Consider the following 23,105-nt stretch of genomic DNA (forward strand, 5'->3'; position numbering starts at 1 on the left):
ATATTTAAATATAAGCAATTATCCTTAGGGGAGCTGGGAGCCACAGTAGATAGAGCACCAGACCTGGAGTCAGGAAGACTTGAGTTCAAATTTGGCCTCAGAGACTTACTAGCTGTGTGACCCTGGGCAAGTCACTTAACTTCTATGACGTGGTTTCCTCCTCTGCACTCCAGTATCTTTGCCAAGAAAACCTCAAATTTGTCATGAAGAGTCAAACATGACTGAACAATAGTTCATACTTTCACGGTCTTCTTGTTGTTTACTGTTTAATGATTCTCTTCATTGCGGTGTTTGAACTTCAAAGTTTCTTTGTAGTTCTGGTCTTTTCCTCAGGAATGCTGGGAAGTCATCTATTTCATTAAAGGACAATTTTCTACCTTGTAGTGTAGTATAGATTTTCTGGGTAAATTATTCTTGTTTGTAAGCCAATATCCTTTGCCTTCTGGAATATTGTATTCCAAGTTTTCCACTCCTTTATGCTGGTGGTTGCTAAACTGTGTGTGATCTTAACTGTGACAACTCAATATGTGAATTCCTTTTTTCTTGTATTTTGCAGTATTTTTACTTCGAACTGTGAGTTCTGGATTTTAACTATGACTTACCTGGGAATTTTGATTTGGGAGTTTCTTTTAGGATGTGACCAGTGGATTCTTTCTATTTCTTCTGGGCAGTTTTCTTTTAAGATTTCTTGAAGTAGCATGGTTAAGCTAATTTTTCATCATGGAGTTCAGATAGTCCAAAGATTCTTAACTGTTTTTCTTCTCAGTTTTTTCCCGGTCAGTTGCAGTTGCTATAGGATACTTTGAATTTTCTTCCATTGTTCAGTCACTTGATCTGGTTTAATATTTCTTATCTCCTGATAGAATCACTGACTTCCAACAGGTCTATTCCAATTTTCAGAAAATTTACAGCTTTCACATCTTGTGCCAAACTGTTAATTCTCTTTCCAATTATTTCTTCCATAGTTTTCATTTCTTTTCTGTTTTTCTTCAGTGCTCTCATCCCATTTATAAAAAAGACTTTAACTCTTTTTTTAAGTTCTTGCCTCATCATTTCCAAGAATTCTAATTGATTTGGTGCTCAAGCTATGTTTTTCTCTGAAAAACATTGCTTATAGACTTTTGGAGTCATTATCTCTTTCTGGTTTTGTAGCTTGATCATCCTTCTCACTATAAAAGTCCATTATGTTGAGGTTCTTTTTGTTTACCCATTCTTCCAGCCTACTTCTTAGCTTTGGAATTGATATTAGAGTTGAGATCTGCCATTCTTTGGAGGAAAAGTCTGGATTTATCCTGTTGCTTCTTTCTTGGCATATTGAATGTTATGTTATTCTGGGATCTCAGGGACATTCTGGTGACCTATAACTTTTCTGTGCTGCCAAAATGGTCTGTCAGAACAATTTCTGTTTGCTCCCCCACTGGTCTGAGCTCTGCAGGTTCCTGACCTGAGTTTATATCCCTGAAAGAGCAGACTGATTCCTGACTTGCCCCCATCAATCAACTGGAAAGAAAACTGGTTCAGAGCAACAGAACTGTAACCTCCGTTTTGTTCTGAAATTCCTGACTTGTTGATTCCTCTGCAGTCTGGGTTACATGATGGAAGTGAGACCCTGATCTGAGCTTAGGGTCTGAGCTACATCACTGCTGCTGTCTTTGAACTTTCTCCTTTCTCAGTACACAGTCCAGGACCTCCCAATCCTGGAACACCACTCTCTTTTCCATTCTCTGGATCTGAGAACAGTAACTGGGTAATCGGTGTCAAAGTTGTCGTTTTTTCACCTGCTCCTTTTAAAGTGCTCAGCTATGGGCATGAAGGGGTACCAGTAGAAGTCTGAGATATTCACTTGCCCTGGTGCATAGCCTCTCCTAGGCATTGGAGTTGTCTGCTCACAGTATGCACTTGACCCAATCTTGTCCCTTCTTTCTACAGACCTCCCTTCTATCTCCCTCTGTCAAGGTAGGCAGGACAATGGATTCACTGTGACTTTTTCTGTATTTCCCCCACCAAGATTCAGTTTGGTGCATTTTGTAAATCTCTTTGGAGTATTTTCTGGATAAAAGGTTCCCATACGGCTTCCTAATCCTCTGCCATTTTGTCTATTCCCCTCCTGAATTATTATCAAATACTATCCAGGTTGATTTTTATATTCCTCAAACTTGTCTTTCTTTATGGTCCAGAATAATCCATTTTTTATATCTGCATTGAAGAAGCAAGCTTTTAAAAGCAATATTCAACAATGTACAACATTTTTTACCATTTATATAGAGCTTATTATGTGCCAAGTACTTTGTTAACTAATTTATAGATATTATGTCATCGATTCTTGCAACAATACTTAGAGATACATGTGATTATCCCCATTTTAAAGATGAAGAAAATGAGATAAATAGAGGTTAAATGACTTGCCAATTGTCACACAGCTAGAAGTTGTCAGAGGTCATATTTGAGCTCAAGTCTTCCTGACTCCAGGCCTGGGATTCTATCCACTGAGTCCTTGAGCTATCCCATATGGCACATCTTTTCCTTCTCATATGTAACTGAAATATATAGAGAATATAAAATTTCATTTTTTCTTATATATTGTTCATTGATTATGAAAAAGCATTTGATTTGGTAGAACAAAATACCACCTTACAACCTCTTTTCTAGCATGATATCCTTCAGCCATATATCAAGCCCTATCGGAATTGCTTGGAAGATGTCACAAAAGAAATAATACTCTTCAACCACTTTCTGAAAATAAACACCAGCAAAGGCCTAAAATAGAAAGACTTATCCTGACCAAAGGTATTTATTACCATGATAAGAGGTTCACTTCATATTCAAGACCAAAAAGGCATCTCCTGCGGATGGTGAGGTCCTTCAAATATCCATTGTTGAGGATAGCATGATACGTATATCAATTCTCAGACCAATGCAGAACTTTCTGGAAGAAATCTATCATGAATCAATGGAGTTTAGCCTGCCCAGCTATACCAAAAAGACCAACTAGATGAAGAATATCAATTGGTCAGAATTCATTTTGCATACAGGTGGATACTGTATAAAGTTTTTTCTAATTTATTTGTTTATTTGTTTCCAATTTTCATCAGTCACTTCATATGTTCTAAGTTTTCTCCTCCTCCCTCCCCAAGATGGTATAAAATCTTATATGGGCTCTATACATACATTCTTATTAAGCACATTCTCATATTGGTCATGTTGCATAGAGGAATTAAAATGAATGAGAGAAAGCATGAGTAAAACCAAACAAAACCAAACATAACAAAAGAGAAAATAATCAGCTTCATTCTGTTTTCTGATTCCATAGTTCTTTCTCTGGAGGTGGATGGAATTTTTCTCATGACTCCTTTGGAAATGTTTTAGGTCCTTGCATTGCTGTGAAGGGCTAAGCCTGTCAGACACAGTCATCACACACTGTGACTGTTACTGTATGTAATGTTCTCCTGGTTCTGTTCATTTCACACAGCATCACTTCATGTAAGTTCAGGTATTTCTGAAGTTTGCCTGTTCATCATTTCTTATAGCACAATAATATTCCATTACATTCATATACCACAACTTCTTTAGCCATTTCCCACTTGAGAGACATTCCCTCAATTTCCAGTTCTTGGCCACCACAAAAAGAGTTGCTATAAATAGTTTTATACATGTGCGTCCTTTTCCCATTTTTACAATCTCTTTGGTATACAATCCTAAAAACGGTTCACTGGGTCAAAGGATATGCACATTTTTTATAACCCTTTGGGCATAGTTCAAAATTGTTCTCCAGAATGGTTGGATCAGCTCCCTGCTCCATTAACAATGAATTAGTGTTCCAACTCTCCCACATTTCTCCAACATTTATCATTTTCCTGTTTTGTCATGTTGACCAATCTGATAAGTGTGATGTGGTACCTCAGAGCTGTTTTGATTTGCGTCTTTCTAATCAATAATGATTTAGAGAATTTTGTCATATGACTATAAATATCTTTAATTTCTTCTTCTGAAAACTGCCTGTTCATATCCTTTGACCATTTATCAATTGGGGAAGCACTTGTATTCTTGTAAATTTGAATCAGTTCTCTATATATTTTAGAAATGAGGCCTTATCACAGACACTAGTTGTAAAAACTCTTTCCCAGTTTTCTGATTCCCTCCTAATCTTGGTTGCATTGGCTTTGCTTACACAAAAAATTTTTAATTTAATCAGAATTATCCATTTTGTATTTCATAATGTTCTCTATCTCTTTATAAAGTTTTAATGTGTGTCTGTCTGGACATAGACAGTCTGTCCAGAACAGACAGTACAGATGGAAAATGAGCTGGGTCCAGAAGTTAAAAAAGAACAGACTACATAGTTTTGGGAAAATCTAAGAGTTCCTTTCCTGTTCCCCAAGTTTCCCATGAAAGTAGAGGTCCATCTTTTAAATATTGCCAGTGATGTTATATGATGCCACAAGACACTAAGACAAGGAACACACACTCCTATCTCCACAGATCTAAAGGATCATACATAAATAAGAAAATGAAGAGATATGTGGAGGTAAGCAGGTTATGACACAAAACCAAGAAGGAACACCATGAAAGAACAAGAGTTAAGAACATCATCAAAAATTTGTATTATAGAATGCAGGCTGATCAAGTGAAGGCTGATGAGTATGCTCCACTGGTACTTTCAAAATGTCAGGGAAATACAGAAAGTACTCCAAGATGCTGAAAAGACTCCCTCAGGTGAACATCTGGGAGAACGTAGTTAAGAGTAAAATGGAAAGAGTATGTAATGAATAAGTTGCAAAAAGCATATCTGGGAGAATCTCTCAAATTGAATAGATCCCTGATCCATTTTATTCAATTCTTCCTCCATTATTGGAAGTGCAAGTTGATTCTATGATGATGATGATGATGATGATGATGATGATGATGATGATGATGATGATGACTACAGTGTTGTTCCACAATCAAAAAGCAATAAAAAAAAGTTTCAAAATTATAATCTTGCTTCCAAAAAACTAATAGAAGATACATTCTTCTCACTTCTTTGTAAAGGTGGAGGGTTCAACAAGTGTACAAAATTGCAAATAATGTCAGATTTTTCAATGTTTTAATTAGTCTTGATGATTTTTTTTCTTTTTTTCTTCTTTTTAAATTTCTTATTATAGGGGATAGGTTTTGGAGTGAGGAGAGACAAGATGAAATCTAGGTGTCATAAAAACAAAATATTTCATTTAAAATATATTGTAAAAGAAAAACAATGTTGAAAATAGTACAAACTCTATCTTAAAATAGAGATACTTTAATGTCTTTTTTGTCAATGTTTATTTTTTCAGTTACTTTTTGTCTCTCATTACTATGACTAATGTGTCTAAAAATACGCTAAGTAGTAATGTTTAAAGTAGACTTGTTCTTGTTTTAATGGTGGTTTCTATTTCTTTATTACATACTAAACTATGTCTTCTTTCATACAAACACTTTTTTTATGATGCTAAGCCAAACTCCATTTATTCTTGTGATTGGTAATGTTTTCAGCATGCATTAATGCTGTGCTTATTTAAAAATTTGAGTATATCTATTATGTACTTGAATGTTGATATAATCTTATGAGATTTTCATTATTTGATTGTGATCATTTTTAGATATTAAATCACCATATCATTCCTAGCAAAAATTTACTTGACAATAATCTATAACTTTCTTAATATTGTCTATTTACCAGAATTGCTTTAAAATTTTGCACTAGTATTTATGAATCATATTGTCCTGCAAGTCTTTTTTTTTTTGTCTTTTCCTCAAGTTTTAACCTTAATGGTTCTCAGTAAAATGAAGGAAAGGGGACATCTAGATAAATTCTGTTGTCCTTTTCACTTCTGTATCTATGATATTATGATCCTAAAATTGGGAAGATCAAGACTACATTTACTTCATAAAAGGAATTAGGTAGAGTGCCATCTTTATTCTTAAAAACAACTTGAACAATTTAGAGATTATCTGTTCTTTAAAAGTTTGACAGAATTCATTTTAAAATCCATATTGTTCTAATGCCAGAGACATGGACATTGAAGGAGTTTTTCAAATACTACAGAGCCAAGACAAACATGAAATATCTATTCAAAGTCTCAGTAAATGTCTCATGACTTTTAGCAAGCCAGGATAAGGCTTGGGTTCATCTCTTTCTCAGTGTTTATCTCCTCTAAGAAGTATTAGAGTAGTTGTAGAGAGCATCTACCACAGTGCATACTAGCCTAGTATGGGACCTAGGAAATCCCCGATTGGACATGTAGCTTATGGAAAGAAATACAAAGCAGAAGAAACAAACAAGAGCCTGCTCTGGCTTAGGCTGGACTAGCAACACAGTCTCCAGTTTCTATATGTAAGAAACTACTGTAAGTGCTGATTTTATGGTTAAGGGGAATGACAACCCATTTATTCCTCTTACCTCACTTCCCCCAGGAATTCAAAAAGAAAGGAAGACAGAAACAGTCAGAGACAGAAAAAATGGAGGTAAAGAAAGAGAGACAGAGAGAGAGAGAGAGAGAGATCCACATCACATATTCTGGACACAAAGGATGAAGAGAGGAAGAGTAGAATCTTTTAGCCTTTAAAGTACGTTAAGTGAATGACTCTTCCTTGATCAGATGTCAGTCAGTTCTCTTTTAAGAAATCCTCCTCTCCTGGCTACTCCCACAGAGATCAAAGAATTGCTATGGAATTGCTAAGTGTCTTCAGCACTTTTATTATTGGAAGTGGTCAGGAACTCAACATATGCTCCATTGTATGGCCCCACATGTCCACCATGATGAACATGCGCCATGAGTGTGTCCTACTGCACACAAAAATGTAAGTGTTTTACAAACCTTAAAGTACTAATTCGGTGTCAGCTATCATAATTGTTTACCATTTGAAAATCTTCTTTTGAATGCTCCCTGTTCATAGCAAATTTGGTCAAAACTGGTGGAACTGAGTAGCTCATTACTATAGCAAAGGAAGTCTGGGTTTATAAGCTAAGGAAGGCAAGTTCAAGATTCTAGTTTGTTGATGAAACGAAGAAGTGTAATAAATTTGGATAAAATAACTTGGAATTCATTCTTGAATAACTAAATTTGACCCTTAACAGATGAAAATATTGCACATTTAAGCTCTAACCCAATCTCAAAGTTCATCAGAGAAACAAGCATATGGCTATACAGAATAAATAGAATGTATAATGCCAAAAAAACCTGTTTAATAATAAAGGAAGGAGAATACCAATATTAATTAGGCTTTATTCATATTTATTCCTATCCCATTTCATTTCATCCATGGTATAAGAAGAGTTAGACCATAAGGTTCATTTTGTGTCCATTGATATGTGTTGGGAGAGATTTGTTATATCAAATAAGAGAGAAAACAGAAATTAATGTCTTGAAGAAGAGATCTAAGAGAAAAGAAAAATCCTTTCCTTACTCAATATGGCAGTGCTGACTACAGAGTGAAAAAAAAAAAAACATGGAATATATTGTGGGGAAATAGAATATTCTAGGACACTTAGATAGTCTGAATATCGCTCTAGCTGCTTTGGTCACCATGAAATGAAGATAAAGCATTTCTCTAGTCTTCATTTCACATATATTACCTAGTAATCCTTGCTGGTTTTTGTTTTGGCTTCTCTGATTAATTGAACTGTGTGCATTATATGTGTGTGCAAATATATATGTGTGTGTGTGTGTGTGTGTGTGTGTAGTTTTACTAATATATTAACAAGAAAAAGCACAATATTCATAACAAAAGAGAGGCTGTACTTTTAGCAGTGTGTCCTGGGCATTAGTACCTATCCCCTTTGCTGGCATTTATTTTCTTTAGAGATAGGTCAAAGCCAATCTTTCTTAATGGGTCTACTCAATCTGCAATGGGAAAAAAATGTTGCTGCACTCAACTCAAGAACAGGAAAAAGAGACTGAAAGTAAACTCTAATTCTTTTTTTCTTAGTTCTCAATAATTAACTGCATTTCTATTAATGAGCATAACTCTTCATACACTTAAGTGGATAACAACAACAATGTTAGTCAATAGATAATTCTAAATAGCCCTAGCAATGAATAGAAATCCCCTCAAATCTCCCTGGAGTACTTGTCTGTAATGGCATGCCCTATGACCTTCATTCTAATATATCTTATATTACAATTGTTTACATGCTGTAGTGAATGAAGGAATGAGTAAGGCTTTGTGAAATGCTAACTCGGTAAATCATTGTCTCTGGAGACACAAAAAGCAAAAGCAAACAGGCCTTGATTTTATGGAACTCATATTCTAACATGGGGAAGCAGTAGAAATAGGGAGATTTCAGTGTCAAGGAAGAAGGAAAGGGCCATTGCTCATTGGGGTGCAAGTGGTAATGCAGGTGGTAATGCATCTTTTGTTATTTCTTTTGATATAATCCTATCTATTTCTGATAATAAACCATTTGACAGCACCAAGGACTTTGGTGGCAAGAACTTTTGGGGGAGGATCTGTAGCAGCTGTTGATACCGAGGAGGCAGGAATACAGAACCTATAGTTCATGTTTCCTCAGTAGTTAATCCTCCAAATGGTGGCTTTGGACCAGGCTAGAAGCTGAACCAATGGTCTATTTCTTGGTTTCTCAGGGTTATCTGGCCCCCTAAATTAGAATTTTCTGAGAGGCAATAATAAGTACGTGTATATACATACATATATACATGTGTATAGATATCTACACAGATATACAGAGAACACATGTGGATGTATTTAAGGGAAAGCAAAGTGCCTTGAAAAAAATAAGCATTAATAACTGTTGAAATGAGATAAATATGAAAGATATTAAAGTGAATTGAATTATGAAGAAGGATATGATATTATAAGAATAAGAACTAGGATTTGGCACAAATGATTTCATCAAGGAAACTCATGATAAAATTAATTTGCCAGTGAGTGGGGACCACTCATGCAAGTAGAGTGACCAGTCCATTGAATGTGCAAATAAGAGCACTGACAGAAATTTTCAGTGGCTTAAGCAACTCCTCTCAATTTCCTTCTAGAAACATCTGTCATTAAATACAAATGTCTGGCTGAGACCACAATTAGTGGTTCATTTTACATTCAGAAATATCATGTACAAGCCCTAAGTGAGAAAAGTGTTTGATATGTCCTGTATTGTTTGCCTGATATATTACTAGCAGAAGTTATGGCATCTGAAAATAACTGATAAATTATCTAGATTTATTAATTAATTAATAAGAAAAACAGAATAGAAAAACCCAAGGGCCACTAGGTAAAATATGTGAAATTAAGCACGGAGAAATACTTCATCTTCATTTCATGGTCCCTAAAGTAACTGGAGCTAAATGCAGACTATTGAGCTGGCTTAGATATTCTATTTCCCCCTACATATTCCATATTTTATTTTTCACTCTCTGACATACTAGGTGTGAAAATTATTTCTTTCCTTTATATCTGCAAGATACTCATTTCTGCCTTTTTCTCTTTTTTAGGTTTAGCAAACCTGTATCAATATATAGCCAAAGGTCACAAAATGAACTCAGTGATCTGACTCTGCACACTGTGGATAAACTGAGATGGAATAGGACGTAACAGAGCTAAGACCTGATTAAGTTTGGTGTTCTCCTTGCCTTTACTCTTAAATGGGATTTTTTAACCTCACATTCTATTTATTTTGTATCCTAAGTTCCTTTGTCTTTGACTAACTTTTCAAATTATCTTGAAGCTTGGACATATAGAATTTTCATGCATTAAAACAATTAATTTAGCTATTCTAAAATGGATTCCACTTATTGCCTTTTTCCATTTCATCAAGAAACTGGAAACCTGCACTTCTCTTGCTTTCACTGGCCCCTATGAGACCTTTTCCACTTGATAAGGACTGCCAGAACATGAGCTCCCCTGGCCTAGATTCTTATAACTCCAGAATGCCTCCACACATAATCAAGCGTTAGAGACTGATTTATTAAGAGCCTAGAAACTAAGTGGGAAAAGGGGTGAGGTGGGATAGACAACAAGATGATAGTTCCTATGTAAAGAGGCTTGAAAAATTTTGATATATATTGTTTTTATGTCACCTTCATTTTCAAATAGATCCTTTTCCTCACCTACCTAAAGAGACATAATCTGTACCAAAGAGTGAAAAACAGAGGGGGAGAGTGTTTCACCCAACCAACCAATACATCAAATAAGTCTGATAAGGTATGCAATGTTCTGTACCTACATCATCCCACATTTCTGCAAATGAGGAGAAAATTGCATTTTCTCATCTCCACTTTAAGACCAAGCTTGGTAGTGATAATTACACAGCATTTAGTTTTTATTTTTATTGTTGTAGTTGCTGATCTTTCCAAAAAGATCCAAATTTAAGAGTTAGACTTTGATCTACTGCAAATAAGGGTACTTATATATATATATATATATATATATATTTTACTAAAGATTACTGGATGGGGAAATAGCATCTTTACCAAACAGACTGGGTTGATTCCACTTGTATTTAGGTTTCCATAGTCATTTCTTATTAAAGAGGGCCTCTTGTCAAACTACCAATCCCATTTGGTTTACTGCTTCATTATGAATTCTCACGAATGTAAATGATGTTTCATTTAGTTCTTTTCCCCTCATTTACCACAAATCCCTTCTAACTTTTGCAGAATTTAGTGACAGAATGTGTATTGATCTCACTTTTGAAAGATCATTTTGCCAGAGACCAAATTGGGCCTGTCTTAATTCTCCCACTTTCCCCTAATCTTTGGGGATCCATAAAACAGCAGAGAGTAATGGAATAGAATATCTTCTTTGACACAAATGAATCAACGGAAAAGTATTCATTAAGTTCTTAGTAAGTGCTAGAAACTTTAATACATGCTGAAGTTACAAACACAAAAGTGATATAAACCATCTAGGTACTTAACATTCTAATGAGGGGATCCAGCATTTATAGAGAATAGTTGCTGGGGAAATTTTAGTTTATTAAAGTGAATCCAAACTTCACAGGACAAATCCATTTGTCCTGTGAAGTTTGGATTCAATAAAAGGGCCTCGCTTGAAAACTTAGAGGGCCATATGTGACCTTGAGGTCATAGGTTCTCTACCTCTGATTTAGACCCTGGAGAGGAACTGTGAGTAGATCCATAGGGCAGTCAATTGTCAGGTGTTTTCTAATAACAATGGTAGCATTGACCTGATTAGTATTTGTTTAAAAGGAACACCCTATGGAAAAGGAAGAAGAATATACTTGTCAGTGGGGCAGATGGCAAAATACCTGCCCTGAGTAGGCCCTGGCTTCCTGATAGGTGGAGGGATGGGATGATAAAAAATCAGACTCTAAAGAGAAACTTCTTCAGCTGCAGAGCTGTGGATGTTACTCTCCAGTACTTTAAAATCTAGAAATAGTCTATAAAATTAATTTTGAAATCATAGAAATTAGGGTTGATAAAGAACAACTTTTTACAAAAAAAGAAAGCTGACACATTCAATGATCAATACAGTTCAATTAAAAAATACACACCACTCTCCAGTTTTAAGCTATTGAAATACTACTCATCCATCAAAGTGTAGCCCAAATTTCATCTTTTTCATAAAGGCTTGCCTAACCCCCCAAACTGGCAATGATTATTTCCTTCTTCTGAATTTCCTTAGCCTTTTATTGATGCTTTATGGTGCTTACTACATTCTATCTTGCAGTATAATTATATATGCACATGTCTTACCTACCCTGCTAACTCGTATGATTTTTTTTCATGTCAGGGACTGTTGTTTATTCATTTTAAAAATTCTGTCCTGGTCCTTTGCAATTGATTTTGTAGATTTAGAGAAGCAAAACAATTAATGATACTAAAAACACCAGGCCTTTATTGGGAATATAGTTTAACTTAGCCAAGGGAAGTGCTTAATTTGGAATACTTGATGGAAATTAAAAAGATAGATAAGACAATTTACAAATATTTTTAAGCACGTTATGTACCAGAATTGAGGAATTCTAAAGAAGGCAAAAATATGGCCCTTACCCTCAAGGAGCTCACAATATAATGAAGGGGACAATATATGAAGTGTTGGATACATAGAGTATAAGTAAGAGTTAATCTCAGAGAAAAGTCACTAGGAGTAGGGGTGAAAGGGACTAGGATTAGACTCCTGAAAAAATAGGGATTTGAACTGAGTCTTGAAGGAAATCAGGAGCAGAGGGGAAAAGGGAAAGCATTCTAGTCATGAGAAACAACCAATGGAAAATGAAGGTAAGATCAATTCTCAATTCCAAGAGCAAGGGTAATTTTGCTGGATAAGAGTATATAGAGAGGGGTAAAGTACAAGAATATTAGAAAGTGTGAAGGGTACAGTTTTTGAAGGTTTTAAAAGCCAAAAGATTTTGATTCTGAAGATAATAGGAAGTCCTGGAGTTTATTGAGTAGAGAATGTGACATCATCAGGACTATCAAATGAGGAGTCAAGTCATTAAGGTTGTGAACTTGAGTAATAGGGAAAACCATGGTTTGTTTGAAAATACAAAAGATTATTCAGAAGAGAGGAAGGATTGAGAGAAAAGACAATTATTTCTGTTTTGGACATGCTGGATTTGAAATGTGCTTTAAAAACATGACTTTGGCAGTCTAATGGAGCATGAATTGCAGTAAAGAGAGACCTGAGGTAGAAAAACCAATCAGAAAGTTATGTTGTCTCTGCTTCCTCATCTTATAATATATATGCATCTTTTTACATCATCTCCTTTTTCACATAAAGAGGTGGCCCTTCTCCTTGCTAAGGAAAACTCATTCCTTAATCCCTTAAATTCATTTCAATACAAATTCTCTAGTAAATTGCCCCCTCTATCACTCCTGCTCTCATTAATCTCTATGTCCTTATCTACTGGTTGCTTCACTGCTGTTTACAAATGTGCCCATGTCTTCTTCATCTTTTAAAATGAAACTTTCATATGATCTCTCTATCCCTGCTAGCTACTATCCTATATCTCTTTTCCATTCTCCTTGAGAAAGTAAAATGTACCAGGTGCCTCTACTTCTCTATAGTTTAAAAAAAAACTAAATTCTAGTTTTCAACATTCATTTCCATAATGTCTCGAGTTTCAAATTTTCTCCCTTTCTCTCTCCTCCTTCTTCCCCAAGATGGCATACAATCTGATATAGGCTCTATTGATGCATTCATATTAAACATATTTTCACATTATTCATTATACAAAGAAAAATTAGAACTAATGGGAGGAAGCATAAGAAAGAAGAAAAGTCACTTTTTCACAAAAAAAAAAGTCACAAAAGAAAAGGAGAGCAAATAGTATGCTTCCATCTTCATTCAGACTACAAAGTTCTTTCTCTGGATGTGGACAATATTTTTCATCATGAGTCTTTTAGTTGTTTTCCATCCTTACATTGCTGAGAAGAGCTAAGTCTATCAAAGCCAATCATCACACAATATGGCTGTTACTGTTTTGATGTTCTGCTGATTCTGCTCGTTTCACTCAGCATTAGTTCATATAAGTCATTTCAGTTTTTTCTGAAATCTGTCTGCTCTTCATTTCTTATAGCACAATAGTATTCATTGTATTCATATACCACAGCTTATTCAGCCACTCCCCAATTGATGGGCATCCTCTCAGTTTCCAATTTTGACATCACAAAAGAGTTGCTATAAATATTTTTGTACATCTGGGTCTTTTTATGATCTCTTTGGGATACAGCCTTAGAAGTGATATTGCTGAGTCAAAGGGTATGCACAGTTCTGTAACCCTTTGAGCATAATTCCAAATTGCTCTCCAAAATGGTTGGATCAGTTCACAATGCCACCAACAATGCACTAGTGTTCCAATTTTCCCACATCTTCTCCAGCATTTATCATTTTCCTTTGTTGTCATGTTAGCCAATCTGATAGGTGTGATCTCTCTTTATGTTTTAAGTCTTCTGCAGTTTGTCTTTTGACCTCATCATTCAAATAAAACTGCTCTCTCCAAAACTACCATGGATTCACAAATCTAATGGTTTTTTTCTCAATTTTTTATCCATCATCACCTATCTACGACCTTTGACACTGCTGGTAACCTTTTCTCTTCTTCTCGATGTGCTCTCTTAGTTCTCTTTCCATCTACCTGGCCAGTTCTTTTCAGTCTTCTATCTTGGATCTTCACTGAGGTCATGCTCATTAACTGTAAGTGTCTCCCAACCATCTATCCTGATCCCTCTTCTCATCTCCATCTCTTTTTCATGATCTTTTCAATTCCTGTGGCTTCAGTTATTATCTTTAAACAATGATTCTTAGATTTATTTATCCATCTTTAGTCTCTCTTTAGAGTTCTGATCTAATATCACCAATTTCCTCTTGGTCCTCCTGACCTGAATATTCTGTATACATTTCAAATTCAACATGTCCAAAGTGGAAATCATCTTTCCTCTCAAATTCTCTTCTCTTCTGAGTACCACTTTTACTGTCAAAGTACCACTATTTTTCCAGGTACCTAAGCTCACAACCTCACTGACTTGCCTCCTAACTTCAGTTCACCTCACATATCCAATGTATTTTCAAGTTCTATGATTTCTACTTTCATACCATCTCTTTTACAAGTCTTATTACCTCCACATCTTCTCTTCCATGCCTAGAGAGAATGATCAAAAATTATGATCAGGCAAAGGAATTTCATTGTTAATGAATATGAAAGTGGAACACTTGGGGCTGCTGACAAGATCAACATCATTTCCATATGTAACTGAGGAGGAATGGAGGATTAGAAAATGAGATTGAGTACATTATGGAAATGGAAAGTTAGAGTATGTTGGGCAGTATCAATATGCATGTTGTTTCCTTAGTACGAGGGCAGAAATTGGGGTGAAGAGAAAGATGCCCTTTCTTCCTTCTTTAACTTATAATCTATGCTCTAGTAATGGTCTAATTGTACACATCTGATCAATAAATACCTATCCATCAGTATTAAGTTGTTTCCCATGCATCAAATTATAATCAATTTCATTTTTTTTCACATCATTTGGAATTCATCATATTCACTTCTTTCTCATTCTTTTCTGGAAGAAAGCATTCATGGCATTTAGATCTGAGACCTTTTTCATTCTTGATTGTTGACCTACGTTTTTCATCATTATCACCTTTACCCCACTTTTGCATTAAAGTCACCAAGTATCAGAATATGTGTTGATTTACTCTAAAGAAATTCACATTATCTCTTTATCTTTTCATATTCTATAGTGTGTTGATTCATGAGCCACAATGGTTTTCTTGGCAATCTTTCTGAAAGATGAGTACTATGAATTCTAAAATATGAGAAAACTAACAAGATCAATGAATAGTACCACTTTTACTGATTCCATTGAAAGAGTAAAATATGACATCCATGTATGTCTGTCCATTTACTTATGTAAACTCATTTCTATATGGTCATGTGACTAGGGATCTAAGAAATATAGCATTTTTAATAAAGAAATAGGCTTTTTTAGTAGATAGGGTCTCAAAAGCTATTTTTGACTGGCAAATCCACACTAACCATACCTTTAAACCAACACAATAATCAATACCACCTAGAGGGAACTTTAAAGAACTTATTATATCCCCAGGACTCCCCTAGAGAAGAGTGGAATATATCACCATTATGTCCAGTAGGAAATTTCTTCAAGTCAAGTTGTTTCGATGAATATGATCAAGGTAGAAGTGGGGAGACCAATCATCTTTGTTCCTCTGCATAATGCTTGTGAGGTAAGTGCTATTATTATTCCCATTTAACAGGTGAAGAAACTAAAGCAGACAGAGATTAGGTGAATTGTTCAGGGTCACATAACTAGTAAGTGTCTAAGGCTGGATTTAAACTCAGCTCTTCCTGATTCCAGGTCCAGATCTCTATCTACTATGCCACCCAGCTGTTACAAAGGTTCCCAAAATGGGTAATACCACCCCCTGTGAGGCACTGGAATGATCCAGGGGGCTGGTAGTAGCCTTGGAGCAACTGGGAGGCGTTGAATAAAAATAAAGGGGTAGTGAAAGCATAAGGAAAGAGAAGAAGAAAATTTTGAAAAACTGTTCACATACATTTCTTCTGTTGTATAACAGTTAAAGTCATAGTGCTTAGATTATTTTTCAAATAAACACACAAAATACAAGTTATAACCAATTAGTGGTCAAGTCTGCCAACAGGTCTTAACAAGCAAGTATTGACCAGCAAGCATGTCGCACATTGTCAGGAAATCCAGCATGCATGTAATATGTGCAGAAATATGTGCACATAATGACTTGTTTATAATACGATACTATATTCCATATAGTATACAGTTACATGATGAAACATAGCATCATCAAATTTCAAAGCAGGAAAAATCCATGAATTTGCAATAAATTATTAATTTAAGATGTCATCTAAAAATTATTTTCCATATTTTTTGAAGTGATGTGAATTTTAAAAAAAATTAAAGGGTTAAAGAAAGTAGATTTCCAGGGGATCTCTGAGTATTTTTTTCAAGGGGTCAGTAGGCCAAATAAGTTTGAGAACATCTGTATTAGTCACTACTAATAATGCGATTAAATTTGAAATCAGGTTACAATTCAGAAATGCAATTGCATTCATCTTGCAGGCATGGAAGGGATGATCTCTATATCATCAGACGGAATGCCTACATTTGTAAGAACACAGTTCCACCTAAATATCCTTGAGTAAAGGAGATATCAGAAAACCTTAGTTTCCATTAGAAAGATGCTAAAAATTTTGTGCCTCTGGCCAAGGCCCCTGGAGTCCTCAGTGCTAGCCTAAGAAAGTTATTAGTATTTTGGCAAGGTGCTCACAAGGAAGAGAGTGTCAATTATTCTCTACAATCTTAAACCCTGCATCAAATGATTTGGAGTTGTATTAAGCTTTAAAACAGCTTCAGTGATTAAATTTGTGAAAGTTTCACTAGCTCTCATTCTCACAATTAACAAGCATGTTGTTCAGGATATAACTTTGGACTCCTGAACTGAGCTCCACTTTGGATGGTGAGTTTCTGAGCAGGGACCTGGTATCAGAATAAAAAGTATCCTATCTTTTTTTCCAGAGAAGTGCTTTATGTTCATTACTGTAGCAAATGTGTATGAAATATACTCCCCACCTTTTCATCAATAGTGTTTTCATCACACCAAAAGTCAATTTAATGAGCTCAGTTCATTAACTTGGTACCTATAACTACTTCCTCTTCCTAAAGTATACATCATTCATTTTAACCATTCAGATGTTTAAAAGGTTCTTTTGTGTGCAGTCCCAGTTATTTATGAATAAAATATATTTTATTTTACTATTTCATTGACTCTGGTTATATGCTGGAGATACAATGTCTCATTACATTATCACTCAGAAAGTAGTCATTCTGAGAATTTATGAAGCTACTTGTACTCTGCATTTCCCTGCTGCAGATGACATGCATCAAAACCAAACTAGACACATGGCTCAACAAAACAGTTAAATTGCAGAAGTTTAGGTAAAGCAAAGGCCCAGAGCATTGGAACATTATTTTAAGCTAGAGCAATGCCAACCAGAAAACAGACATTTTGTATAGGAAATTCTTGAAATGCTTACTCCACTGTTTCATCATGGTTTAGAGGTGACTTTTATCTCTCAAAGGCTATGTGAGTGAAGTCCAAGATCTGGCAGACTCCACCAAAATGTAAAAGGCCTTGAGTGTTAGAATGATGACAGACTACATGATAATCATTTCAGAAAAGATCGATTTAGTTGAGAGATGTTTTCAGTCATATCGCAACTCCCAAAAATCAGCTTAAAACATGGCAGATATGTTTCAGATATGTGTTAACAGAGGAAGTGTGCATACTAAAGAAAGTAAGAATTCTACAAGGATTGAAATAATATGTAATTCAAATTATCTACAGATTTTGTGTTCACATTCAAATGGGCTTGTATCTAGTTGACTTTGAATCCAAAGCCAACACAACCATTGTAACCAAATCAGAAATGGTGTTTCATATTATATGCTAAAGAAACAGTCTTTGAAAAAGTTTGGTTCAAAGTTTTACCCAACATACATGGAGAACAATGAGATATCATACCGTAGGAAAACTGTGACCTGCTGAATCCATTAGAAAATATATGGACTGGAAAGAGAGACAAGAAGTAAGAATGGAGTGATTTCTTGCATTCTGTCTTTGGTTTCAAATCTGTGCCTACGTAAGGAATTAAAGATAATAATTTCAAATGGTTTTATGTTGTTTTAGCAAAAAAAAAGTTATAATTATTAGATATTAGCTATAACTTGTCAGTGACAACCAAAAGCATTCTAAAATGGAATTTAGTGTATGTATACAGACAGAGCTTAAAAACTGTTTTGCTCCACCACTGGACTTTGATGACTCTGAAAGAGGGAGTAAGGGTGACTACTCTGCACCAGTCTGTCACACTCAATCCAATTCACACACAAGTCAAGACATCATCTGTGATGTCACTGGTCTTCATTGAAAATGGAGTATGAACAACAGAAACTTAGGAATTATTCATAAATATCCCTTGATGAATATAGCTTCTGTATGGAATAATCCTTTCCCCTGTAAGAACATTTCAGTAAAATTATTTGATGCACTGAGTGATTTTTTCTGATTCTTTGCTTCTAAACTCTTCCTCTCCTCATCCCAGCTCACACAGTTCTGAAATCTGCCTTTTCATTCTTTCTCTCTTCTCTTTCAGTTCATACCATAGATTCTCTCTGCAAGTTATCTAAGTTTATGATTAGTAATCAAAATCTCATTTTCTTTCTATAACCAAATGAATTATATTCTTCTCATGATTACCCCACAGTTCTGATGTCCATATCTTTCTACTTTGCTAGAGCTTGTTACATTCAAAACTTAGCATCTCAGTCTGAAAATAATTATTTCTCAGAATAACTATAACTTAGAATTCTTAGCAGACTTAACTCAGGAACAAAACCAGATCTTGTGTTATATCTGTTTTTGAAGATATGAATTTTCAAGTGATTTTGTGTGATTCTTTCTCTCATTGAAATAACAGAATTGATTTCCCCTTTTTATCTGCTGTTATTTATGAGATAAAATTTATATTTCATAATTATTCCATGTCTCAGAAAGATGTTTTAGGACCATGTTCTGAAACAACTCATTCTCCATATTTTTAAGAAACATGTCATCTTTCCTGATAATCTAGAATGTTTTGAGGTATCCCTTGAGCACCTTTAATCTCTGTTCTAGGACAAATACTCAGCTTACCATGCACATAAATAACATCCATTTTTCTATGACAAGAACACAAAACATAGTTTGCTCTTTTCAGGTCACTGAAAATTTCTTACTGCTCTCCATGATCTTTGAAAGTGAAATATTCACTTCTTCTTTTGTTCATACTAGCAATGCTTCTAGCCAACTTCCTTGAAGAATCCTTTTCTCTTTTCCTTCCTCCAAAGACTGGTAGATTGCAAAGGAGAGGGAGGGGTGAGAACTGAACCATTAGAAGCTAGTTTGAATTCATCAAGCTTTCACAATTTTCCCCTTGGTAAAACTAAACCTTTCAAAGCCTATAATTTGCCAAGTTCCTTTTTTTTGCAAATGGAAAATACAAAACTACTTCTCTGCTGAGAATAACTCTCTGAGTACATGAGCTGATTTGTGCTGCTCTACCTTCCTCATGTAAATAAATTAAAAGAAAGAAATACAATTTTAAAAGAATTGGCCCATATAATAAAAGAAATGACACACAAGCTAATAATTTGGTTGGGTGGCTAGTCATGTTGCTGCTTCTGATTTAACCTTCCTAAATATGAAAAATAGACTCTGACTTACTTAGATGGATTTTTTTGTTTGTAAACAATTGGTTTTTTGGTGTGGGGTAAATCAGGAAGACATATTTATTCTAATTTCTTTCAGCTTGTCCTAAATAATTCTGATTGAAGTGGAAAAGGTTATGGATCACCCTACTTATATTCCTGCAGTGTTTTGGAATGGGTCAACACTACATTGAAACAAAAATATTGCTCAGAATAATATTAACTATAATCATTTTTCTCAATCTTCTTCAGTTGATTTTTAAAGTACTTTGCCACAGACATTTCATTAACAATATAATCTCATAAAACAATTTTCCCTGTTTTTTCAGGGAGGAAATTTGGACAGAAAATTGGTAAAGCCATTGTAACTAAAATTGAATTAGGGATTCAGCTTTTTAGAACTGAAATTCTGTTATTAGGAGTACCTACCTCACAGTGTTGTGAAGACGATCAAATGAAATAATGTGTAAAATATTTTGCAAAACTGAAACCACTTTACAAGTGTTTGTTATTGCTGTTGTTGTTGTTTCATCTAGCTATTTAAACTACTTAAATCTAAAACAATAAGATTTCTACTACTTTGTAAGTTCTGTAAGTGTGGGAGACTATCTCTTGTACTTTTTTTTCTCTCATATCTCCTAACAGATTATTTTGCATACAGTAAGTACTGCTGTAGAAAGAACAATGATTTTGCTTTTTTTAATTAGAAAAATGGAGGTCTAGTCCTACTCCTCATGTGTACTATTTTGGCAGGTCATTTACATAATCTCTGCCTCAGTTGTCTCATCTATAAAATGAGGCTTTTATTGACAAATTCACAAAGTGGCCAAGACTGTTATTGACTTGCCCAAAGTCATACAATCTGCCTTCCTTGGTACCTATTGGAACTATATGATGAATTCCTAATGGCGGTGTAGAGACTATGTTATGGGATTTCAAGAATATGGTTAGTCTTGAATCAGGATCTCCTGAGAATGATGGTGTCCCAATTAGGATGTGTAGAAGCTAACCAATGTCACTTCTACCAGTAGGTATCTCATCATCCATAATTAAGTCTATAAACTTCATTATCATTTTTCATGAATGATAATTTCATTTATAAAACATGAATTAAACAACTTGACCTGATTCTCACTCACAGTTAGTGGTATAGTGGAAATAATGGGAACTATAGGGGGAGATGACCATACTCTCATAGAGTTTGTTAAAGAAAAAAAGAAACCAAAGCAAAGTCTAACATGCACCCTAATTGTTAGGAGAAAAAGTTTCAAAGGGAAAATTTAAGGGTAGGTGGGATCCTGTGAACTATAATTATTCAGGGAACTGAAGCCAAAGGATAGGAGAATCGAGTATGAAATTCTGAAGACGCAAAAGGAAACAGTAACAATGAGGAGAAAGGTAGGAGCTGTTTGAAAAGATCAATATACATGTTAGGCACCAAGCAGCTTAGATTTTTAAAAGACTCACAGAAGTTAGAAGCAAATGTAGTAACAGAAGATAAATATATGGATATGTCATGGTCCCATAAAACTAGTGTCAAAAGTACTAAAACTCAGAATAAGCTAAGTCTGGAAAGAGACAGGTAGGCAGTAAAAATTGTTTTGTTTGATTTTGGTTTTGGGAAAGAAGAAACATCAAAGACGGAATGATAGGACCACTGTTTGGGGTAGAGGATAGAATAATAACTGTCAAGAGAAAGCAGAACTAATCAATTCTTAATTTGCTTCTGTTTTCTCCACCAAGGAGAATAACCTTTGCATTATTCACTCAAATCATTCAAATTCACTCAAAATCAAAAATCTTGAGCATCTACTGCTGTGTTTAGTTTTACAAAGCCATAGGATACGTTGGATGAAATAATCAACTTTTAATCAAACAGCAAAGCAAATTATGTAACAAAAGAAAATCCTAAATGAATACATGAAAAATACTTTACTATAGATAAGCACACTGCTGGCAGGGGAAGGCACACTCACAGATATAAAACATGACATGCATATAGGGCAATCACATAGGGACATAAGTATTCAGAAAAGACTTGTAGCTGAAGCATGAATCTGAGACTGATGAAACAATGATATTCTCTAGTGATGTCATCATAGCGAACATTACAGCTTTGACCCCCATTACACATTGCATCATCACTCTTCTCTTCCTGTAGTCATTGAGCTCATTTCTGCTACCATCCACTAAGACTTAGTAGTTAACAAAAATTTCCCTGGCAAAAGAGACTTAAAGTTATTTTAGAATTTAGAGTATGATAGTGGTTTTTGAAGGGTGTGCTGCAAATTTCCCTAGATATGCTGTGCAATTTTGAATGCAATGATATTGCAGATTTAAAGGAAGGGAGATGTGCTTTAGCCCTCAGCTTAGTTGATGTAGTGAAACCACAGATTATGAAGGTATTAAACTGATGATAAAAATAGAAGCTACACTCCATGATCACATTACAATTTGGGAACAATTTATGATTGAATCAGAAGGCAACAATATAATTGACTGAGCAAGCAAAATATCCAAATCCCTGGATGCTTTAAATAAACTAAGCAGGAGAGTGTGCAGATTTGGGGATATTTTGTGGAGAACAAACCATGGAGAAGGTGAAAGTAAAGGGAATTTATTTCTGTTCCTCAGCCCCACTCTTTATGTATCTAGCAGCAACTTGCCCAGAAGTTTGAAAGTTTATCAGTTCTGATGCAAAATTTGTAATTTTGATTATAGTAAATTCAAAAGGGTTTTACAAATAAAATAAAAGAAGTCAAGATTAGAAGTAAAACAGAAAATTAGGAGGAAATTTTATAGACAATTGCTCAGACAAAGGTCTCATATTTCAAATATACAAAGAACTTTGTCAAAGTTATAAGAACACAAGCCATTCCCCAGTTAGTAATTGATCAAAAGATATGAAGAGGCAGTTTTTGGATGAACATATATATGTGTTTGTATACACATACACATACATACATATACACACATACATTCATAAGAAAGATGGTCAGAAGAATTATTGATTAGAGAAATGCAAATTAAAACAACTTTAAGATATTTCACACCTATCCGATTGGTTAAAATGATGGAATGGGAAAATGATAAATGGAGGGGATGTGGAAAAATTGGTACACTAATACACTGTTGGTAGAATTGTGAACTGTTTCAACCATTTTGGAGAACAATCTAGAATCATATCAAAGAAGTCATAAAACTGTGATCCTTTGACCCAGAAATACCACTATTAGATCTCTTTCCCAAAAGTGATCAGGGAAAAAGAAAAAGAACCACCTATACATTCTAAAACATTTATATCAGCTCTCTTTGGGGTGGGTGGCAAGGAATGGAAATTGAGGGAATACCCACCAGCTGGGGAAT

The 23,105-nt window shown here is 34.8% G+C and overlaps 1 long non-coding RNA gene across 1 annotated transcript in view; it reads right to left on the reverse strand.

The window, feature by feature from the left end:
* Positions 1-2,220: 2,220 nt before the first annotated feature.
* The window catches only part of LOC140518465 (uncharacterized), a 270,745-nt gene continuing 249,860 nt past the window's right edge, over positions 2,221-23,105 (reverse strand). Inside the window, exon 5 of the long non-coding RNA XR_011971933.1 lies at positions 2,221-2,537. This is a non-coding gene — a long non-coding RNA (uncharacterized lncRNA). The remainder of the gene's footprint in view (positions 2,538-23,105) is intronic.

This window comes from Notamacropus eugenii, chromosome 1 (genome assembly GCF_028372415.1).
Source record: "Notamacropus eugenii isolate mMacEug1 chromosome 1, mMacEug1.pri_v2, whole genome shotgun sequence".
Lineage (NCBI taxonomy): Eukaryota > Metazoa > Chordata > Mammalia > Diprotodontia > Macropodidae > Notamacropus > Notamacropus eugenii.